The sequence below is a fragment of the Coptis chinensis genome, chromosome 5 (assembly GCF_015680905.1).
Source record: "Coptis chinensis isolate HL-2020 chromosome 5, ASM1568090v1, whole genome shotgun sequence".
NCBI classification, from domain to species: Eukaryota; Viridiplantae; Streptophyta; class Magnoliopsida; order Ranunculales; family Ranunculaceae; genus Coptis; species Coptis chinensis.
In genome coordinates, this window is record NC_141460.1 from 36732855 (window position 1) to 36752889 (window position 20035).

The 20035-nt window shown below is 38.4% G+C and overlaps 1 pseudogene; it reads right to left on the reverse strand.

Moving 5' to 3' along the window:
• Positions 1-16126: 16126 nt before the first annotated feature.
• Positions 16127-16219, reverse strand: LOC147497422 (small nucleolar RNA R71; annotated as a pseudogene).
• Positions 16220-20035: the final 3816 nt, after the last annotated feature.

The following is a 20035-nucleotide window of genomic DNA, read 5'->3' on the forward strand; positions in this document are numbered from 1 at the left end:
TTGAAACTGAGCCAGAGCAGTGTAGGAATCGGCTTGGAAAAAATCCATTCTCGGTGTGGATCCAGTATCATATTTTGGGTTTGGTTTAACACACTCACACCCTTAATTTCATCAAAATAAAACACACTCAGAGCGTCACCCAAACCGCCTGCTTCACCTATCGCTCCCGCACTCAAACCGCGCCTTTCACGGTTTGGAGCAAAAACACCAATCAAACCACGCTCCCCAAAATCTTGGTAAAAATCGCACCTTTCAGCATGAAGCAAAGGATCAAGCACTAATTAAAATGTAATTTTCTGTTAGTTTATTCTCAATTCGAGCCCGATAATACTGTTTGGGTTCCTAAATTAGAAACGTGAGAATAAATTATTTGAGTAAGAGGAGAATAATGGTAAGTAAATTACTTTTGCTTCGGACCTTTTGACCTTTTGTTCCCAATAAAATTAGGTGTTTGTTACTGCCGGACCATATTGTGTTGACAGACCCAAAAACTAAACCACTTATTACAAATGTGCCATTGGTCCCAAAAGTTGTTTTGTGTTGGGCAGATCCCAAACCAAAGTGAATTTGACTTGTTGCAACCTTTTCAGCCCTTCTCTTCTATTCTCTTCTCTTCCACCATAAAAAACCTTAAAACCTTAAACCCTTAAACCCTAACACTAAACACTAATGGAAGAGTCCAACCCCATTTTAGAACATGAAGATGACGAAGAAAATGTAATGCATCATGACCCAATTTAAGAAGAAAATATAGAACAAGTTCCAAGTGACCCCATTCAAGAAGAAAATGTATAACAAGTTCAAAGTGAAGAAAATAGAGGAATGAATGATGCTGCATTTAATAAGAATAAGGTAAATCTAAATTAAACATAATTATGCATGTAGTAATTATACATGTAATAATTATGCATGTAGTAATTATTGATGTGTACAGTGATTATACATGTAATAATTATGCATGTAATAATTAAACGACTCGGCTAGGCCGTTTGTATTTCACACCAAACGGTCTGGTCACACCGTCTGGACTGTGTCCAAAACGATGTGGCCATGTCGTTTGGCATATGGACTAAAAAAAACTTGTCGGTGTGTCCACACCGTTTGAACTTAGTCCCAAACGGCATGGCCACACCGTTTAGATTCAGTCCCAAACGATTGTGACCATGTCGTTGGGATTTGAACTTGGAAAAAAGACTATTTTTTTTTTTGCCACTTGAACGGTGTGGCCATGTCGTTTGAGCTTTGAACTTGGAAAAAAGACTTGTCTGTTTTTTTGCCACTTGAACGGTGTGGCCACACCGTTTGGGACCTAGTACAAACGGTGTGGCCATGTCGTTTTAGGATTTGAACATAGGAAAACACAAACAGTGGTAAACGGTGTGTTTGTGGCATTTGGTACTTAAGCCAAACATCAATTAACAACTGTTCTTTATTTAGGATCCTTCGGTGTGTTTCGAGAACTCTGGAAACTCGAATGACGTGGATGATGTTCAACTGCTTTCAATAGATACAACAGAAATATTTACTATGGAAGAGGTACATAGTAGGCATTGTTTTCACTTATTTTTATTTTCTAAATGAAATTATATTAGTTTATTGATTGTTGTTTTCTTTCATATCTTTAGGTATTTCATACACGTAGTGACGTAATTGGTTGGGCAATTGCTCGGGGAAAACAATGTAATGTGGTTATGGTAATTGGGAAGTTGCAGAATGCTAACGGGAACCGAGTACCAAGGCTGGATTTAGATTGCGAGAGTTCGGGCGTGTATCGTTCACACAAAAAAGCAGAGAAAGCTAATAAGAGAAATACGAGAACCAAGAAACGTGGATGTCCATTTAAGTTAAGATGTATTTTCCAACGCGGCACTGTCGATAGTTGGAAAATTGTCGTTCTTAATGGTGTTCACAACCATCCATTGGCGAAGACCCTTGAAGGACATGCATTTGCTACTCGATTGACTGTTCCATAATTTGAGTTCTTGTCAGAGATGACTCAAAATGGAGTTAAGCCTAAAGAAGTTTTGAAGTCCATCAGACATAGGTTTCCCGATAACCTATCTAGCATATATCAAGTCTACAATGCCAGGCACAAGGTGAGGACATTGGATATGAACGATCGCTCGCAAATGCAGAGATTGCGTGAGTTGTTAGCAGAAAACCATTATTTCGAGGAGGTGAGAGAGGATATGAATACGGATGAGATAACGAGATTGTTATGGGCCCATCCGGACGGTGTTAAAATGGCTCGGACTTTTCCAAAAGTTTTCATCATAGACGCAACCTACAAAACCAATAAGTATCGGTGGTCTTTTGTACAGTTTGTGGGGGTGACTTCAACTTGGAAGTCTTTCACGGTCTGTTAAGTGTTGCTCCAGTCCGAAATAGCGATAGACTATGAGTGGGCTTTGCGTCAGTTTAACGGTTTGCTGGGTGAAGAAAGGCCATCTATGATCGTGTCTGACAGGGACTTGGCCTTGATGAGTGCCGCTGATATTGTGTTTCCTGACGCGCACAAGCATCTCGTAGATGGCATATCTCTAATGCGGCCCTTCGAAATGCAATGATTTTTTTTCACACCACGTAACTTGTAGATAAAGGCCGGTTCTCGTGGAACAATGTAGTGAAATCGAGGATCCGAGGATATCTTCAACCGTGAGAATTGCCGCTTTGGAAAAACACTATAGGGTTGAGTACTCCAATTTTGTTAGTTATCTGCGAGAGACTTAGTTGCCTTACAAGGATCGATTCGTATGTTGTTGGACATATCAACACATTCACTTTGGGAGTACAATGACCAATAGAGTCGAAGGGTCTCATGCTCAGGTGAAACGTGTTCTAGGAAACACAAACAGACATGATTTTCTAAGTATGTTTTACTTGATCCACCCGATTTTAGAGATCTAGCTGTCTGAGATTAGAGGTACGTTCGAAAAGAGTCTGATTGTAACCCAGCACCACCACCGGATTCCTTTATTTCATGAACTCAGAAACCTGGTCTCAAGAAAATGTTTGGACTTTTGCTTTATGAAGAACTAGATACCCGTGTAGCCCGTCTTTGCTAAGGACTCGAAGTTCATTTGTAGGTGTTATTTGCGCTGATCATGGATTGTCATGTGCTCACGAAATCATTGAACTTCAAAAGCAAGAACGCGTTCCATATCTTTGAGTGCTATCGATCCCTTTTGGAAAACTCATGCATTTTTCCAAGTGTGTCGGTGGGTGTTGGTCCCGATTGTAGACCTTCGATGGATATGTTTATGAAAAGGTATGAAATGGCTTCTGAAGAAGAGCAGAGGGGTATGGTTAGAAAACTTATGGAGATTGCTGTGCCAGAAAGTACATGGCTAGAACCACCTCATGAGGAGGCGAAAACCAAAGGTTGGCCTAAGGGTAGCTATAAGAGAAAGCTTCCAACTGAGGATGAGAACTCTTCAAAGCGAGATTCATCTGGTTTTGAACATTCCCAACGTGAGCATGAAGAGTGGGTCTCGTCGCAACAATCGGAATGTACGCCAAATTCCAACCCTTCTCATAAAACACCCACACCATCAAAATACGCTACTCTAAACCCACCTGCAGAGAAGTCTTCTCTGAAACCACCTTTGCCACAAAAAAAAACCACACCACGAAATAACTCTTCTCAAAATCACCTTTACCACCTAAAACAAGCACACCACGGAATAGCTCTTCTAAAAAATCACCTCAAAAGTTAGACATTGGCATCCTGAGGGGGCCGAGACATTACGGTTTGGACATTCCAAAAGAACTGCACAAATATATTGTTAAAGTGGATGACCCTGTGGGTGATGGCAATTGTGGGTATAGAGCAATGTGCATTGCACTAGGAAGAAGTCAGGAAGAGTGGCCGTGGATGAGAAATGAGTTGTTACAAGAACTTAATGACAACCTCCCCCTATACTGTACATTGTACACTCACAGTGAGATTAGGTACGTGAAACCTACAATTTCCCATGAATGCGGTTGGGCACCCCCTGGTAAGTGGATGAGCATTCCCTTTGCTGGATATCTATTTGCTTCGAGATTTACTGTCGTCTTCGTACATTTAGGAAGTATGTACTGCCATCTTATTTTTCCACTGAGAACCCAAGCAAATCCTGAGAGAGTAAAGAAAGTGTTGGGTACCGCTTACGTACAAGGATGTCATTTTGTCCATGTTGAACTTGTTGATGATTGTCCGGTTCCAAAACCGATGCGAAGATGGCGTAGAGCTCGACACTTAATTGCAGATAGTTGGGATACTGCATTACAAGCAAGACAAGCGTAATTTACGGCATTGAACATTCCCAATTTAGTATTGGAAGACGAGCACACTAATGATGGGTCCGAAATACTAATAATAGATGTTAACTAGGAATAAGTCTATGTAATTAATGCTCATGTGGTTGGAATTGTAATTTGGTTTTTGATACAATTTTCTTAAATTTGATGGTATTTTTTTGTCGAATTAATTGTATGGATGTATGTATGTTTGTTTGATTTTGGAAAAAATAACTTTTGGGATTTGAACTTGGAAAAAACGACTTGTCTGTTTTTTTGCCACTTGAACGGTGTGGCCACACCGTTTGGAGTTAGTCTGAAACGACATGGCCACACCATTTGGACTAGGTCCCAAATGGTGTGGCCATATCGTTTGGGAATTAAACTTGGAAAAACGACTTGTCTGTCTTTTTGCCACTTGAACGGTGTGGCCACACCGTTTGGAGTTAGTCTGAAACGACATGGCCACACTGTTTGGACTAACGACTTGTCTATTTTTTTGCCACTTGAACGGTGTGGCCACACCGTTTGGAGTTAGTTTGAAACGACATGGCCACACCGTTTGGACTAGGTCCCAAACGGTGTGGCCATGTCGTTTGAGATTTGAACTTGAAAAAATGACTTGTCTGTTTTTTTGCCACTTGAACGTTGTGGCCACACTGTTTGGACTCAGTCTCAAACGACATGGCCACACCATTCAGGACCTAGTCCAAACGGTGTGGCCATGTACCGTTTGGACTAGGTCTTGAACGGTGTGTCCATGTCGTTTGAGACTAAAACTTGGAAAAAATGACTTATCTGTTTTTTTGCCTCTTGAACGGTGTGGCCACACCGTTCAAGAGGCAAAAAAACAGATGTTTCGTGTTGTTTTGTGTTTTGGCAAAAAAATAGATGTTTCGTGTTTTGGCAATTTATCAATGTTTTATACATGGCATAAGAGAAATGAGAGTGGAGAAAGTGAAGAAGATATTCCAAAAGTTTGACAAGAACAAAGACGGAGGACTCAACACAAAAGAAATGTCATCTCTGGTAATCTCTGTAAACCCAAGAGTTCAATTCAGTGATGAACAAATCACTGCCATCCTTGAAGAAGTTTTCAGAACTCTATGAGGAAACTAAACACTAGCATGCACACATAAGATTGAGAACTGACAAACAAACCATTCACATAAATAACCAGTAAATAATTAGAACTTAGTTTAACATAACCAGCAAGAGTAAGTTACATCATTCTCTTCCAACACAAGATAAAAAAAGGTAAGCTATAGAATATAAAAGATTGGCTCTATAACACATTTCCAACAAGACTGCCAATACTCAACACACTAAACCCTAAACTAACCAAACTCAACATTGCTAAATCTAATGCTCCTTAACGATATCGTCCGCCAATGAACTTGCACCGGGTCAAATTGTATGCCTCCATGAACTCGTTCCGTGCATCGTCTGGAATCGCAGTCCCACCCAATTGTAGGCCTTGATTGAGCAAACGAGAAATTTCATCGACGACGGGGTGCTGTCAAAATTAAAACGAAAAACTACATTAGTATATACATTTACATTTATAAAATACCAAAAAAAAAAAACTAACGTTGTAAAGTATTAACTCACCAGATTATGATATGGAAGACTCTGTAGGGAGTAGTGATTAAGATGATCAGCGTTTATCATTCGAATATGACTATTGTTTTCGTACCAACTCATGTATCTACTAACACACTCCCATGGATAAGATGGAATGGGTCCTCGATGTTCAAGTTGTATCAAGTGATTCTGCCATTTACTCCAGTAGGAAGACACAATATTAAATTTCACATCGTACCCCCGTCCGAAGGTAGTTCGCGTCGAGGTCTTTGGTCTTGGGGGATCTGAAAGTACAAACTGCATATGACCCAACTGACGCACAACCCTCGAAATATTGTACTGCTCGACATTATCAAGAAAGCATATAAATCCCTCGAAAAATGCTATTTCATCCACCGGCCGTATAGCTCGGACTTTAGCATAGGGATACCATTCAACCTGTCAAATAGCATATGATCGAGGAAATTAATCATTAACCACATACTAATAATATCAATTAATAAATAAAACTATTTACATACAAAAATGCTTACATCGGTACAAGTCATATTATCAATCATCGCTCGGGTATGCTTTAATATAGCTGTTGTGCTAGCATAAAAAGACTGAGTAACTGAGTACCTATGACTACGTGACATGCTCGACTGATAGTCCTCGTTTGGGAATGGCCTGAACACCGGGAAGTACTCATAAATCCATGCCTAGATTAATATAGACACCCAGTTAATATTGTAATAGATAGATAAAATTGACATTGAAAAGAAAAACAAAAAAACTAATACCTGTAAGAGAGTGAAATAGCCTGAAACACCCTTCACCTTCGCACTTGTGGTAGTCCCAAGACACCTGTACAAGTAAGCCAGTAAGGCTGCACCCCACGCGTAGTCTCTGATCTCGGCAAATTTCATAAGCAGTCTCAGATAACAAACGGGAACTACAGTTCCAGACGTGTCGGTGAAGGCGGTACATCCAAAGAAAAACAACAAATAAGCTCTCACAGCAAACCGCAACTCTTTTTGGGTTGACGCCTTCTTCACAACAACCCCATTTTCATCCCGTAAATCTTCATCCGTTACCTTCCCAGCAAACTGCTTCATCAAGAAATCCATCCTAACTTTGGAAGTGAACTTATTGGATTTCATCTCCGCATCTATCTTGTCCATGGGTATGCCAAGACCTTGGTGGAGGAGTCTTTTTGTCTGTTCCAGGGTCAAATCAGTGTCCCCAGTCACTGCTTTGCCTCTGATCGGAACTCCTAAGAGTTGGGAAACATCGTCTAACGTGATTGTCATCTCGCCCCATGGCATATGAAACGTGTTGGTCTCTGGATGCCACCTCTCCACAAACGCAGAGACCAACACAGGATCCTGATGCCTATATACACCTAAAACCAGAGCACATAAGCCGGTCCTTTGAAGCTCCACATGAAAATTAGAACAGTCTGAACACTCTCCGACGATATCTCATTGTACCAACTTGTTTAGGTGCCCATGACACTTCAACACCCCTCGCTCCGCCTAAAATAACAAAAACTCAGTATTAATGTATGCACAAGATTTCATAATACAAAATTTAAATACTAATAGGCAATATATAATAATATTACCTGCCCCTCCCAAATATCGCGAGCCACGTGCACCGCATAGTCATACAACAGATGTGACACACGAGGGCCACCTCCATAAACACCTCTCTGGAACTCTAAGTCATTGTTAGACTTTCTCACAATATTCACTGGAGGTACAGGTACAGGGACTTCCTCGTCATCCTCCTCCGCGTCCTCCTCATCCTCTGCGTCCTCCTCTTCTGCATCATCAACACCCTATTCGTCATCTTCTTCACTATCATCTTCTTCACCATCACCTACAGCTACACTCTTCCCATGATCCATATTTACATCATCTACATCTACATCTTCATCTAAATCTAAATCTAAATCTACATCTACATCACTCAGAACTGTCCACTTTCTTCTCTTTTGATTTCCTAACTCTACACCACTTACTATATTACTGGGATCATCCGCTTTCCGAGCCCATCTACGGACTGATGCTGAGGTGGTTGTTGCCCTTTCTCTCTTTTTCTCAGGCTCCTCGCGACCCGAACTACTACTCTCCCTACCTAACAACTTCTTAGCACTCGTGAAAACACTTTTTGCTACATTATTCACATTCACATTCTTTGTTCGAGGCATTGCTACAAAATAAATAGGAGTTAAAAATAAGACATTCAACTAATTCAAATTGTTGCAATACCAATGTGAAAAAACAAAGAACGAAATAAGGTGGTGTGCATGCCAATCTATATCTAAGGTGTGCATGCTATCTAGGCAAACTATACTCCTCTATTAAATCCCCCCTCCACACACTAAGAAAAAAAAACCCAATCTAATTCAACCAATATAAGTGTTCGTTCACTATACTTATTTGTTCCATAATTTCATATAGCCGGTAAGCCGGCACCAAGCATGGAAGCACAATTGTGACAACAATATCCCTCTCATGCATGCATGCATGATGATGGCTTCACGATTAAGAGGAATTCTTAAACAAAAAGAAAAATTCAAAGGCAACCTACTTTTAGGAGATTCTTGGCAAGGTCTACTACAGATATAAGAGCAGCACTACAGCCCATCCCACCAAGATTATAGCTCAAAACATTAATCCTGAAATTGTAATGATTTATTATCATAGAACACAGGGAAGGAGTAGGAGTAAATAGGCTGCTATTCACTACTAGAATCCCAATTTCGCTGGCCTTCACTCTTGTTTTTATCAAAAGTTCCTCTATGACTCCAAATAAAACAATTTTTGCTTCTTTTCTTGCCTCCTCCATGCATGGATATGGATTTGGTGGTGACCTCATGAATGCCTAAGGTAAGTATGTTGACTCTCCCAACCCAGATTTATTCAAGATATTCTTCTTAAACCGCAAACTTTCTTCTGAAAATACCCCTAACAGTTTTAATTGATTCATGAACGTCTCGTAGGTACATTTCAATGCATCTCTAGGTTTGTAGCATGCGAAATCAACTAGGAAAACTTTGCGAGAATGACTCATATAAAACTTTAAAGCCGCCATGGAGATAATGAACATCGAAAAAAGAAGCACATTTGTAAAACGAAAATAGTCGACGCGGCATAAGAGAAAGACAATATAAGAGCTGAAGCTCGATGGGGAAAATGAAACGGCCATAATCTCACGAGTGGAGGAACGAAGAAAGACCAACATTAGAGGGGAACAACTGTTGATACTTGATCTTAAGTCTCTAACTCAAAAACTAATGAATATGAACTGAGTGTAGAAGCTATTAAAGTCACAGTTGTATACATAGCACATCAAGATCAAGAAGCTAGAGAAAACTGTAGAGTTGAATGCATCTACTTTGCACACATATATATATAGCAGGAGGCATTATAGAAAAATTGCTATTAGTTATTAAGTTGGATTCGAGCATATGGCATAGATGCAAGTTAAATGCAGCCACGTGGTCTTGAGTTTGAGGCAAGTACAGTGTCGGCGATACACATTAATGAATTTTGGCATCTCTCTTGCTAGTTTGGGATGTCCAACATAAACTAAAATGTCAAAATCTTTTAATCTTTTGTACTTGCATGATCTTCATGGCAAATTCTTAGCTGGAAAGAAGCCTTACGACCATGCAAGAGAGTACCAGGGTAGGACGGTAGGTAGTCGGGACCTTAATTAGTTTAATTAAGCGTCAGACTCCTACTATGATTTGCATGTACAAAATGGGTGTCTAGAATTCAAAATAATTGAATCAAACATAACATTATAAAAAAAAAAATATAGAAAGATAGAACAGTTACCTAAAACAGAGCTATTTATTTTGAATCAAGCAAGCAGTACTCCAGTCGATATGGCCTCAAATAAAAATCTAGTGATATCAACAGGAGAGACAATAAGTTCATAACTTCATTGCTTGATTTAATGATTTATTTATTTTGAATCATTCATCTCTTATAAATCCAATCAAGTAAACAAACAAAACATCTTCAATTAATAATTCAATCCCACTTAAATGTTTATAAAGCAAACAAATATCAAACAAACCCATAGCAACGCCAATTAGTTCCATAAAAAAGAAGCAACATCCCAATTTATGAACAACAAAATCTTGTTTGAATGGAAGAAACAAACCTGTGAAAATAAAGGTTGCTCCGACTTATAAAAAACCAAGCATGAAACGAAGATTGATTCGTCAATGAACACCTTAATTCAACAATGGTTAATTAGCTAATTATTTCCGAGTGAAAAAGAGAGAGATGATTACTGTCGAAAGTATTAAAACTTGAAGGACGAAGTGGGGTTGCCGGTTTGCTAGTTTCGTGGGTATTTGGTTTGGGGGGTGTATGATTTGAAGTTGCGCCCAACACAATAGGAAGACTCTGGCCCAACTCGGGGTCTGCCCAACACAAATTGGGGTCCGTTAGTAACAGGACCCCTAAATCTAAAGTAAACAACTGCAGAACCAACCCATGCAAGTAAATGATTCTCACAGTCACATATACAGAATCATACGAAAAACTACTCCATATCAGAAACCTAAACAAAACGTCAGAGTAGAAACTAAAAATATCAAATAGAACGCAAGTGGAATATATTGCACTCCATTTCTAAGTTGCAACAAAATCATAATTGCACAAAGCAAATATGGAAAAGCCAGCACGCCTATATTCCACAACAACAAATTATAGCACTTAACCATTTGCGGCAAGGAAGAAGCTAAGACTGAAAAATGGGGAGGTACATGATATGACAAAACGTTTAATGAATTTTGGTACCAACTTTTGAACCACCTCGAAAAGAAAACAAAGGTTTTAAAAAGGAAAAGACGAAGTAGTAAAATTTCAAGTAAAAAAGAATAGTGCATAAATCCCAGAGTTTGTTGTGTATTCAATCAGAAGAACTAATTAAATAGGGAACCCCCCCCCCCCCAAAACAAAGGACTGAAAACACTTACCAAGTTTACGCGTCACAAACACGTACCAAGAAAGCACACCCAAAAACCAAGAAACAAAAGCCTCATGGCCCCATATATGTATGCTATCCACCTCTACAAATCTAAAAGAGCGTGATAGCAAACCACGGTTTCTACGCATGGTGTTTTCACAGTTCAGCTCTTATGGTGGTTAAAGGTTGCAATAAAATTAAAAATTCACAACAAACAACAAACAAGAAAACTTATTTATAACATTGATCCTAGGCACATTCTAAGCATGGTTAAAGTTTGCAAAACATGGTTATGTTGTTAACCTTTAACAACGAATGACCCAATTAAAAAACAAGAGTAATAATCAAGTGTATAATAGCAACTAACAAGGAAGAAGGAAATTTGTAATAAACTGACCTTATATATAATATAATTGATCGAGTGATGTTAAGCTAAGCACTAGTTCGAGATCGACCAAACTAAGTAGACTGCCACAAAGAAATTATGGAAATCTCTCTCTGCTGTTTGTATATGATAAAGGTGATGAAATGAAAGAAGCCCCAATTACTGCTCCAAGAATCTCCAACCCTGTCATTACAACATTTTAGTTGTTTAAAAAAATCCATACACCAAACATAATTAATAACATAAACTTTGAATAAAAATTGAATTTTAATCAAGTATCATTTGCGAATTAGTGACACTTTACAGTTTAACTGCAAGATGAACATATCACATTTTTAAATACAATCCTAGCCTAACTTCATACTATTACTAAACAAAGAGCTATACAGAGGTTAGTGGGGGAGCGAGTACAATGGTGTCACTAAAGAAAAACAAACCTTTAACAAATGTAAACAACATTAAAAATCAAGAATAATAGAATGAAAACTTACAAATTTGATCTAGAGCACAAATTTGATCGAGAGCATAAATCGATCAAGCGATATTGATGGACACGAAGGGCTGTTTTTGATGGACACGAATATGGGCGATAGTGATGGACACAAAGGGTTGTTATGGGCGATAGTGGTGGAGACGAAGCTGGTTTTTTATGTAACTGGTATTTACCGGTTACACAGTTTAGGGGTATTTTGGTTGGGGGTGTATGGAGTCAAGTTGTGCCCAACACAATGGGTAGACCCTGGCCCAACTCGGGGTCTGCCCAACACAAATCAGGGTCTGTCAGTAACAGGACCCTAAAATTACTACACATTTCCAAAATATGCTATTTAATAAACTAATTATATTAGGATATCAAAAAAATTATTTAATTATTATTAAGACCTGATCTTTTACATTTGAATCATCAAAGAATATATTGGAAGGCGTTTTAATGATTTGATCCAGAAAATCATTAAGGCCCTCGCAACTGCATTAGTATTTTTAGTTGAAAAAAACACATACTTGAACGGGTAACTTGCAATCAAAATAACATTACTAATTGGATTATTACACATTCTTTCAGGAAAAAAACATAGGGTGTGTTTGTTATGATGGAAACACTACGGAAAGGAAAGGAAAGGAAAATAAGAGTGGTCCACCTTTTCCATAGTTTTTAAGGCGTTTGTTTATCCATGGAAAGAAAATGGGCTTTTCTATATGGAAACAAAATCATGGAAATGGAAAAGGTTTTGTGTCCTTAGCTAACCTTTGAAAGGAAAGGAAAGGAAAGGAAAGGAAAGGAAATAGATAGCTAGGGACTTACTACTAATACACCCATGACCCAACAATACAATAATTCCTTTCCATAGCTTTTGCAAACAAACACGATTATTCATTTCCCTAGTTTTTAATTTCATTTCCCCAGTTTACCAAACACATACCATTTAAAATTATTTCCTTTCCATTTCATTCCATCCCATTCCATAGTGGACCACCCATTTTATTTTCTTTCCTTTCCATGAGTTAAAATTTAACAAACACACCCATAGAGTAGAGGATGATTCTCGTTCTCCTCATGTTCTGCCCAATCAAGAGATCCTTTGTAACACAATTAATATATATGCAAAATTGTTATCTAATAAAAGTAATCCGACCTCTTCCATGGCAGAATCAATGCGCAATAGGTAATGGAGGAGAATTGTTGTAGAGAAGCGCGGGAAATGGAAAAGATGAAACTCTTTTTTTCCTTTTAATTTGGAAAAGAAAATGAGCATTCTAATACAAAATTGTACATCAAACACGAACGATTAGCTTTGAGAAAAAAAAAGAGTAATCTAATCTTTTCAATGGCGATTAGGGATTTTTTTTATGATGTAGAAGAGATCGAAGACAAAACTGTTTTTTCCCTTTAATTTGGAAAATAAACTATGTGGGTTAGGGGTCGTTTGTTTTTTTGAACCTCTGAATGCTGAATGCTAAATGGGTCACCCTCTAAATGCTGAATACTGATTGTTGAACTTTGAAAAACATGTTTGTTTTACTTCAGAATGACCTGGCTCTGAATGTTGAATTAATCATTTGGACAATTTTACCCTTGTTATCAATATACACTTAAGATATGTGATTTTTCTAGAAAATTTCGACAGTCTCCTCTGTATTTTCAACATTACATAAACATAAATTCTATCATAACTTAAAAATCAAAACAATATATTTCACATTGGTCAACCTAGCTACTTAACCGTCTCGACCAATGCCAAAGCAGTTAAGTAACTTGATTGTTTATAAAAACAAACGATATAGAAATTTTTTGACAGAGTCTCCTCTGTAGTTTCAACATTCCATAAACATAAATCCTGTCATAACATAAAAATCAAAGCAATATATTTCTCATTAGTCAGCCTAGCTACTTAACCGTCTCGACCAATGCCAGAGCAGTTAAGTAACTTGATTGTTTATAAAAACAAACGATATAACAACAAACAATATAGAAATTTTTTGACAGAGTCTCCTTTGTATTTTCAATATTCCATAAACATAAATCTTGTCATAACCTAAAAATCAAAGCAATATATTTCTCAGCTCATTGATCAACCTACCTACTTAACCATCTCGACCAATGCTAGAGCAGTTAAGTAACTTGATTGTTTATAAAAACAAACAATCTACAAAACAAACAACAGTTAGTTAAGTGACCTGAACATTGCATACATAGGATAAAAAGAAAACTAAAAGGAATAGGATAAAAGGACCCATGCCTAAAGTCACTCAATAGGAATCAATTAAGGAATTGTACACAAACAAAACAATGGTATGCAAATGATTAGAGCCAAAAATTGTAGTTTTAACCCTGTAACAGACATACTTTTAGACCAATTATGTGAGTAATAATTAAGAGTTAACACTGATTACGTGTTTTTATGTATTTCAGGTTTCAAAGTCCAATAAAGGTAGATAGTTAATGGTAGATAGGTTAGAGTTAAAAGTAGCCATTAGAATAGCTTCTAGATCTAGATTTAATTGTTTTAATTAAGTTTAATTTCAATCCAATTCTTGTTTTAGATTAAACTATTAGAATCATTACTCTTAATTAGTTTGATTAATAAAATAGCTAGTTGTTAAATTTCGATTCTTGTCATTTACATTTGTGTTAGATCTGATTCATTTATTACTTGTTATTCAATTCTTAGTTATTAATTAGATTTTAATTATTGTTTAATTTAGATTAGTAAATTTCAATTCTTTATATCATATTTAATGTTAATTTAATCAGAAATGATTGCGTAATGATTCTCGGCTAAACCTCTATTAGAGGGGGTTGAGAAGCCTTGATGAAAGCTTGATTCCGACTATCATAGAATCGCCATAATTTCCTTTCCACTCTAGAAACGATTAGTTCACCATGAGAATGGGTTTAATTGTTCACATGCTAGTTATGAATTGGTAGGAATGCCATGTGTAATTAGGGATTAGGAAGAACCAATTGTTTCGCCGGCGATTCAATTCGGATTACGACGATTCGTCGTTAATAGGATTAAGTCGAGTTAAGGTCGAATCAATCCCCCTCTAACTCCTTATCATCGAATCAACGTAGCATTCCCATAGTTGTTCTGATAGTCGACTAGTGCATCTTGTGGGTAGTTGCATCGTAGTCTAGTTGCCTTTTCGTAAATCTCTCATTAGACCTTAAGTAGAGTAATTACACGTGATAACAAGCATGCGGAAGGACTAGGAGTGGAACGAATCACTCTACTCCACTATATCTCATAGGATTGAGAGTAGAATTCTTTGATAAAATATAGGCACGTAAATTATAGTTTTAGTTTTACTTGCGTTTAGAGTTTCATCCCTTTATTTCGTAGGTAAGACTAGTCAAATTTATGTCTTATCAAATGGCGCCGCTGCCATCTTAGTTTCACTTTCGCATTGTTTTCGTAGTGTTAGTACTTTTCTTAAAGTCCTATTTCACCCACCCACCCGTGTTTGATTCATACTGTGGTTATTCGATTCAACGTTGGAAACTTCCGAGAAAAATTACACTGAGCGCGACCGCGCCCTAGTAGAGCGCACCTGCGCCCTATAGCCTAGAACAAGAGCGCGACCCGCCCCCATGTGGAGTCGCGACTAAAAAAAAAACTGTAATTTGAAAATTACCCGGAGCGACAGCGCTATCTGGCGCAGCCAGCGCCCTTTGTTAATTTTTTCGATTTCGGCGGTTTTGATTGAGCGTTGTTTTTCAATTTTTTAGTGTTCTAACTTGTTATATACACTGAACACGTAAACAAGGCGCTATTCATAAGCGAAGCAAGGACGCAATCAGGTATTCCTTTCTTCCACACCTCGCATCTCTCTGTTAGAGGTTTATACTAGTATATCGAATTGTTTGGAGTGTTGATGTGTTTAGCTAAGTTTGGTTTTAGCCTTGTATGAGATTAAGGTGCGGCGAACAAAACACGAGCGTAATTACACAACAACGTCAACAAACAAGTCTATCTAGTATACCACCCATTACACCTCTAGCTACTATTTCACACACATCACGACACAATGCCCGAAGAAGAGACTCTCTCTCGACTTCTACAAAGCCTTGGCGATAGCCCAAAATCTTGCATCGTTCTAGCGGACCCGATGGGGATTTTGAATCCCCAAATATTTTTAATTTGTTACCGTTTTTTTCATGGATTAGACCATGAAAAACCTTATCGGCTACATCGTAGGATTGAACAAGTCCTAACAACATTCCACCATCCTACGGTTGGTGCGGAACAAATTAAATTAAAGGGTATTCCCTTTCACCTTAGCCGATAAAGGCGTCTTGGTTAACTGCCCAAGCGCCCTAATTACGTGGACTCGTGGGCTAAACTTGTTCATTTGTTTATGGAACATTTTACCCACCCCTAAAGACGGATGAGATGCTTTCCAAGATTCATTTCTTTTCGACAAAATCCTCATGAATCATTTTGAGGCTTGGAATCGTTTCACCGATCTCCTTATAGAGTGTCCACATCATAACTTAGCGAAAAGACACGTTAGTTCGTGCCTTTTCAAAGGACTTCTACACCACCATAAAGAAGTCCTTGACATAATGAATGGGGGTAGTTTCTTAAGCAAAGAAGCCCCGGAGGCTTATAAATTTTTAGAGGACCAAACTAAGCGAAATAACAACTGGGGGTAGTGGCGATATCCACCGCTCCGCTAGTTCGTCTAATCTGATTAAGGCCGCCCGGTATGTTTGAAATTAAACACGATCCACGAGCTAAAACTCTAATCGAATCACTCACTAAAAAGGTAGAGGCCATTTCGGTTCAACAAAATCCTATCCCCGTCATGAATGTAAATTCAAATCCATGTAGTTTCTATTGGAGCCCTGAGCATCTCGACTCCCACTGTCCTATAGCCTATGAACAGGCTTGTTCCATTAATAGTGAACCTAACGCCCCTTGGAGACAAAATCCCAACTTCGGTTGGAGAAATAACCAAAACATCACACCTCAAGGGTACAATAATCAATATGTTAGGCTTACGCACAGCTTTAACCAAGCTCCACCACGACAAGGACAGAGTCAGGGTAATTTTAATAATTATAACAACCAAATGCAACCTCGACAAGGTCAAGCACAAAGTCAAGGTAGTTATAATAATTATAATACTAATAGAGGTATCGTTCCGGTAAATAATAACTATCAAAATCCACCCATAAATAATTCACGTGAAATAGTTCCAGTCACACCACCCGTGACTACGACACCCACACAACCGGATCGTCTTGACACCTTCATACAAGTGAGCCAAAAACTTTTCCAAACCATGGCTCAATCTAAGCGGCTTCTACAATCCGTTAATAATTTAACCCAACAGTTGGCTCAAGATAAAGCCCAACCCAAAGGTGTGTTTCCAGGTCACGCAATACCTAATCCTAAAACAACAAATACAGCCTTTGAGGTAACCGATAATACTAGTAATGAATATGAAAATGTAGGTGAGCTAAAGGCCATCACCACTCTCCGTTCTAGCAGAGTGGTTGATAACAAAGTAACTATGCCTATAGTTACCCCACCCGATAACCCTACACACTGCTATTTTACTAGATACCCGAAATAGAAACTGAAGAGCCTACCTTTGTAGAGGTACCAGTTACAACACAACCTAAGAAACGGAAAGCCACGGTTAAACATCCGGTGATACCATTGCTAAATATAGACAGAAACCACCGTTTCAACAAAAATTAGCCATGTTAACTAGGGATACAAATTATGAGGAGATTAGGGATGTTTTCAAGAATCTAACTATAAACCTTCCCTTCCTCGAAGCTATAAAAAAGCTACCACACCATGCTAAGTTTCTTAAGGAATTGTGTACTACTAGGCGTAACACCAATATACCAAAAGGCGCTTTTTTGCGAACAATTCCCAACTCTATCGAACATAATGGAATTGTTAAGTACAAGGACCCGGTTAGATCCCTCTTGTACAATGCACCTTAGGAGATTCCTATCTGACATTGCGTTATTAGACTTGGGGGCTAGTGTCAACTTACTCCCGTTTTATTTGTATAGACAAATAGGTCTAGATGAGATGCAACCCACTAAAATGACGTTGCAATTAGCTGATCAGTCTATTAAGTATCCTAAGGGTGTCGTCGAAAATGTTATGGTAAAAATTCAGGATTTTTACTATCCGGCTGATTTTGTCATTCTCGACACAAAAGTCGTTAACGACTCTGTCCCGATCATCTTAGGGCGTCTTTTTCTGGCAACTGCCAATGCGCTCATTAATTTCATGCGATGGTTCAATGTCCATGTCTTTTGGCCATCTTCTTTGTCGAAGTCAATGTTTTTAAAACAAAGACCGCGGTTACCCGATTCGTCTATGGATGGAGAGGTTAGCATGATCGAGAGCTTTGCTCGAGATTATTTCAACAACACGTTCCCTGATAATCATATGCCCAAATTTCTTTCCTTTGGAAGTTCAGACTCCAACATTTCCATCCCTACACTAGTCGATACACATATTACGGATGAGGATGAGATAGATAACTTTCTCAAAGATGTAGAGGACTATCATAGTAACGAGGATATGACCAATCTAGATGAGCAATTCGATGAGTTTCTTAGAGCAGGTAATGATTCACCCTATCAAGAACTACTTTGCACAACATCCACCTCGACTCCCCTCCTTCCACCCTTTCAAAGGAATCTCGAGTTTGCACTCGATCCTTTTATTTCTTCAGTGCTCCATAATTTTTTAAATCCACCTAGTAAACAAATACTTCAGAAGGACAAACCATTTGACACCTTCATTGTCAGACTTGAGACAGTCCCTACACACACAATGAATGAGTTTTGTGCTAAAACCACATCCTCATTGTTTACAGGCTGTCTTTGTACAACTTATCCATATCCACCATATTCTACACAACCATTCACTTTTCCACACTTATTTACTAGAACACCCACTCATTCAAAAATGAAAAAGAAGGTGCATGCTAGGTTACGTAATAGGGTTAACCGACTTCGCTTTCATTTCACTAGGGTGCGTCATAGGAAATCTTGGTGCTTGATTGTGTTTGTATATGTTTTCTGTGATATTTATGTATGGAATGATCCACAACTATTTCGGTTGTTGATATATGATAAACTGCATGTTCATACATATGTTTAGATAAGTCTCGAGTATCTGACTATAAACGACTCAACTTTTGTGTTTGGTGCATTTCCTTTCATTTCCATATATTGGTGAGTGCACCATTAAGGTAACCGGGCCCTCCCTATGGAGTGTGTGGCTGTAAGTATCGGATCCTAAGTCCACGTTTAAACATAATTCACGTTTTCCACTCTTGCATGTTTTCTAGGATTTTTGAGTCATGTTTCTCTATGGGGTGAATTATGTCTTTCTTGTTTATTGTTTTATTTTTAAAATTAAAATTAAATATATATATATATATTAAAGAATAAATATAGTAATATAGGAAGTCTCGGGAATCTGACTTTAAAAGACCCACTGCTAAAAACAAATTTTCTAAGCTCCGTTGTAAAAAATTTGTTTGGGGGTCAAGTGTTAAATGTTCCGTCCTAGAATGTTTATATCCCATTACAGTTGCTTAGGCCGTTTAATTGTATTACGATTCGGGTTGACGTAATCCATGATTTTAGAGTCCAATTGTTCGCATAACGTACGTCATGCACGCACTTTGAGGTGTTTTCCACTATCTTATATGTCATCCACGGTCGAAATAGAGTGTTTTATGGATCATTGGATTGGAAATTCTCTCCTGATCATTTCCATATCTCATTAGCAAAAATCGGACCGGTAACGAAGCGGCAATTTTGATTTGAAGTTTCGCAAAAAATCGAAAAAAATCAAAAATTTCGATTTGGGCTTGGGCCCAACCCGCGCCCACCGACAGCGCGACCGCGCCCTTACCTTAGCCAACAGTCGCGATCTTCTTCTCCATCCGCCATTAACGCCCAAAAGCTCAAACAAACCTAAAAAAAAAAAAAAAAAAAAAAAAAAAAAACCTAAATTAACCCACGCCCACAATCAATACCCAACCCAAATCGACTCTAAAAGCTTCCCACCACAACCCCCACCGATTTACATCACCAAAAACCACCGAAAACTCCAAATTTTGGTGCTGCCGGCGCCACTCCACCACCACCACTTTGTTGCTTCGGTTGGTCGATTTAAATCCCACCACCACATCCCATTTAAACCCCCACTACATTCCAAACTTCCAATGGCTCAATAGCGCCCGAATTTTACTAGAGCAAGCTTTTTATCGGCGACCATTTCGCGACCGTTCACGGTGACAAAATAATCGGTCGAGGCTGGA